The sequence below is a fragment of the Colossoma macropomum genome, unplaced genomic scaffold (assembly GCF_904425465.1).
Source record: "Colossoma macropomum unplaced genomic scaffold, Colossoma_macropomum, whole genome shotgun sequence".
NCBI lineage: Eukaryota > Metazoa > Chordata > Actinopteri > Characiformes > Serrasalmidae > Colossoma > Colossoma macropomum.
The window spans coordinates 14,705,656-14,710,874 of record NW_023494800.1 but is presented as its reverse complement, the minus strand read 5'-3'; the positions used below and the strand labels follow the sequence as shown (position 1 = coordinate 14,710,874).

Sequence of the window (5,219 nt, the reverse complement as noted above, 5' to 3'; positions counted from 1 at the left end):
TATTGTTATTAAATATGTAATGTAATAATCACAACACAGGTTACTTGGATTACAGGTTTCTATTATACAGGTTACCTATCAAGTCTATATAATAGATAAATATACTATGACACATTTGACTTTGTCCTGTCTAATATTATATTTATATTTATATTATATTGATACTGCCTATCCCATTATCTGTCTAATATAGTCTGTCATAATGCAGTAAGCTATATAATAATTTATTAAAAATATTCTGATTGCACTATATGTTCATTGATAGATCTAAACTGAAGTAAACAATGTCCATAGAAAAAGGCCTATGCTGACAAACTGAAAAAATAATTTCCTGATTAAGATGACAGTAATAAAAAAAGGTCTGTCCAGGGTGTTTCCTGCCTTCTGCCCAGCGCTGTCATAAACTCCAGCACCCCCACGAACCAGGAGGATTAGCGGCTTAGATGATGAGCGAGAGAAAGTTACAAAAACCATTGTGTTTAGACCAACTGCTAGAGTTTTAAGCAACATTAAATCGCAATTTCTTGGCAAAATATAACGCGTGTGTCCCGATTGGGCCTAATTTTATGCCATATATTATGGGATTGACAAAAGGAGGAATAACCAGAATCAAAGCTGAATTAACGTGCTGTAATGTTGGAGGTAGATCTATTTTAAACTATGTGTGTGAAGCATCCAACAGTGATAATGCCATGAAATTTGAAAAGGCTATTAAGTGTTAAACATGTGCTCATGAACTTATTCTGGTTTACTTTAGACTGCTTACAGACAATGATCAGTTTTATATAGGAAAAAAACACAAATGCCATTAAAATATCCAGCAAATTAAAAATATCCCTTTGATTATTGCTTCAGAAATATGTGCTGGGCATGCTAGTCTCTCCAGAAAAAAGTTTCCACAGTACAGTTTGTCCATGTGTCGTCCACATATGGGATTCCTGGCTGCCATTAAAATGATCACCAATGTGATACAGCACGGAAACATCCATATAAATGTCAGCAGTTTCAGCACTGTCGCTCGACACATTAGGCTGTGGTAATATAGAGGTCTGCATATCGCAAAATACCTATCCAGCGCCATAACGCTCAAATTTGTCATTTCTCTGATTCCATACATGAAAATGACATAACTTTGTACAATGCATGTTTGAAGTGAGACTGAAGTAGTTTGCATGATTAAATCAGCTTTGGATAAAAGCCTGCAGTGCCACACAAATCATTAACACACAAATTACCAAATAAAATGTACATTGGTTCATGCAGAGCTTCCTCTATAACTATAATCAGGATCAGCATAGAATTGAGAAAAACTGTTAGAAAAAACTGGGAAAAGAAAAAGCAAATTTAATGAGTTTGCTTGCTGGTCTCGTCGGTCTCGTTCAGTGCTGTGAATGTGAGAATGACTGCAGAAATGTTGTCCATTCCACCTTCAAATGAAATAAGAGTATTAGAGAGATAAATACCACAAAGTTATATAAACTATAAGAATATAGGAAAATGTCATAGAATGGCAATAATCATGCATTTGAAAGCCATTTAAATGAATGATATAGACAGACTGTAGCCTACTGTATATGCCTGGCAGGCTATGAGGCAGACTGAAGACTCTGTTCTGTTGGTCTGCGCTCTGTAGAAGGCTTTGTCTAAATAAAGTCTGAGTTGTCTTCGGAGGCTAATATAAAGCCTAGAAGAAGCATAATGATCAGTGGGGCCCACAGAACCTGTCATAATATTATGTCATAATTCATAACAAAACAACTTTGGGTTGTTTTCCTGGAAATCATTGAATGAGTCTACTAATCTGACATAAAAAAATAAGAGAGCAGTATCAGAACACTGAACAATACTAGTTAGACATTTAATGCAATTTCAGATAGATTTGTTTGAGCTTGCTGGAATTGTTATAAATTAATTCTGCATTCAAGAAGGAAGTCTATTAATCAATAACACTAACATTTTTAGTGAAGATGGGGTGGTTATACAAACATTTAAATTCTGCATTTATTTATTTGTGTATTTATTTGTTTCTAAATTTATTTCTAGATGTCTTCCTCCAGTATGCTATTAAGAAAGGCTAAACCTAGTTTTTGAAAAAAAAGCCGTTTTTGAAAGACTGCAAATTCTTCAGTGATGGCAGAAGATCTCAGCAGAGTTTCTATGCAGTTACGCTTGATAACAGACAAATCAGACAGTGAATAACGGGACAACAGCTATGTTTTTGTTTCAGCCACACATGTGGCTGCATCAGTGTTGGATACTTGCCAATTTCAACATATGTCAGGGTGAGAGGCGCCAGGCAGGCATTTTATACTGTGCCCTAAATACTTTATTACTATTTACCACTTACTGGAAAGGAATTAAAAAAACAACAACACACATTTCAGTCTTCACCAGGTTGTATTGCTGCTTATTTACATTAATATAACTAAAAACAATGTAAAATCTTTCAGTAATTTTTTTTTATTTTATTAGTTTAATTCTCAATACAGAGGTGATCATATTTATGATTCTAGTTTTGAACTAGTGATGTTATTGGTTCATCATCCACATTTTTAGCACCAGACAAGATCTTCCATATCTCTTAGATAGCTTTGAATTCTTCCCCACTTCCTTCTGTAATCTTTTATACTGAAACTGCAGTGTTTTATCATGTTGAAAAAAAACTCACATTTTTAAAGATAATAATTGACCATTTGCAAACATTCTGAGAAGTCTGATCTCTCTTAGTTACTGTTGCTATGTCTGAGCTCAGGACCTGAAGTCAAACACTCAACAGTGGAATATCTTTTTTATAAAAGATTATATTATTCCAAAAATAAACTGATTCATAACATTTTTAATGAAGACATAATTAAGTATACTACTACTACTACTACTACTAATAATAATAATAATCTTTATTCACATAGCTTTCATACAGTGAAATTTAGTAAAATGCTTTATATTCAACAAGAATTAAGTCATGTTTTCAGTGTATGTAGTATGGTAAAAACCGCAGAACCCAGTAAAAGAACCAGGTAGCACACTGTTTATGAAAATCAAAATAAATCTAAATCAAATTACTTTTTTTTTCTCAATTCAAAAGTCTAAAAGGCCACTGTTAGCAATCAGGCACTGGTCACTCATAGCACTAGGTGTTTGTCTTTAGCAGAGTCTCCTGTGAACATTACCACAAACAGTACATTTTACCTTTTTTTATTTTATTTCTCTTCAGTTGGTTCCTTCATTGAGTGTTTCCATATTTCCAGTTGAATTCTGTTGTGATATGACTATATATCATTTCCTTCCATATGTCCCTATGTCATTTCACCTTTTCCTCTGTCTGTGGAGGTTGAGTATAAGAGTCAGTATTGAGTCTACTCTCATCCACTCACATGTAGTTTACTGACCTGAGGTCGGGCTCAAGCCCTGCTCCTCTAGGTCCCAGTGTATGAGTGACCAATGTCCTACCCATGTGCTAATCAAGGGCTCCAGTTTTCTCATGAGTTGAATATAAGCTATAAAAATATGACAGCACCATGAGCAGCTAAAATGGGCTAAAATCATGGTTCAGCGATGCACAGGAGCCATACTTAGCATGACTCCACCCCTAACACTATAACGGTATAAGAAAACGTCTAATTTATTCACAATATTTCACATATTTATTTCTGCTTTACACAGACTTTAACAGTAGCTGTAGTGGAAAATCATAATAATTATCCAATTAACAGCCCAAATGGTTTCAATATTTGCTCCCCTTACTACAGAATTCAGTTGATGTCTGTGCTTATGTGTGTTTATATGGAGTATTTTACAATGTTACTCAAACAGATTGTAGTTTTGTTAGACAGTCTGTTGGTTCTGTGGGTTCTGCTGTGTAGTTGCTGTTTGTATCGCCCTTTCTGCCTCACCATTGGACTGAGGGTAATGAAATGAGGAAGTATATATATATATATATATATATATATTATATATATATATATATATATATATATAGCAATACTCAAAGCAGGCAATTCAACTCTAGTATGTACAGCCATGTCACTACCTGATTTGAACCAAAAAAACAATTTGCACTATGCATGCATGAAAATGGATGTAATTTCTGCTACTGTTGGACAGCTGCTGCCTGATTGCCTGATTTGGACTGATTTGGGCGCATGCGTAGTTCAAATCGGGTTTACAGTTCAAAATTGGGTAGTCACAAGCCAAACTAGCCCTCAAATCAGAAGCTGCATAAACATGTTCTTCTTCTAGTTTAAAATGCAGATCACAGCCACACAAGGTGTACTACTGCCTCCTACGAAGCAGAGTGTATATTACATATTTAATGTACAAACAAATACTGTAGGTATAGGCAAAGAGGGCTTCATGTATCCCCTCTGATTTAATGTATTCTGGTATAGGGCTTGGAAAGGTACATCATGTAGTGCTGCATTATAGAATCATTCCGCCATGTTGACAGGGTTTGTTCTTTGTTTACATGATGCAAATACTCAAGTACACTGTGGAAGCTTAAAGAGTTGTTGTTTTATTTTTTTTTTCAGGCTTGTCATGATTGGTATTGAATTAAATAAAATGGTGTATATCTTAACCAACTCTAGAGGAACATTAACCAACTATATTATTATAAAATTAGCCTTGCTGACGCCATGATCCACGCAAACTCCCAAACAATGAGTGAAGTAATGATCTGAACATTCTAACATTACCTCCTCTTCCATTCACACTTTTTTCCTAGCTGGTGTGAGGCTTATGTGCATGTTCCTTTAAATAGGTCTAAAGTTTTAACTCACTTGAACTTGTACATCTTACAAACGGTTATTTCCCTCAGCAGATTTAACTTTGATAACTTGCTGCCATATTTTTCTCAGCCAACAGCAGATTTCACTCAGCTAGCTAGTCAGCTTACTGCCTCATCAGCTACAGGCATATTTGTTTACCATATTTGTGTACATTAATAAGCCCTGCAAAAATCCATATAAGATCACATGAATCTTAGATGTATAATGAAAAGGCAGTCAACCTAAAGTCTTTCAGAAAAACAGAAAATAAACACTAATTGTCTGGCAGCTTAGCTAACATTATTAGCAGAGGTTAACATTACAAACCTTGGACCACATAGCTCCTTTTTAGCTGAATCACAGGCCATTTTGAAATGTAAACGTTACGTTAGTTGATCAGTAATGGTATCACAGCAAACCTCACCACAATGGCGAGATTTGCTTCTTACTTCT

General features: G+C 34.9%; 1 pseudogene; it reads right to left on the bottom strand.

Annotated features, from left to right (window-relative positions):
- Positions 1 to 658: 658 nt before the first annotated feature.
- LOC118820531 lies at positions 659 to 4,706 on the bottom strand (annotated as a pseudogene).
- Between the last annotated feature and the right edge of the window lie 513 nt (positions 4,707 to 5,219).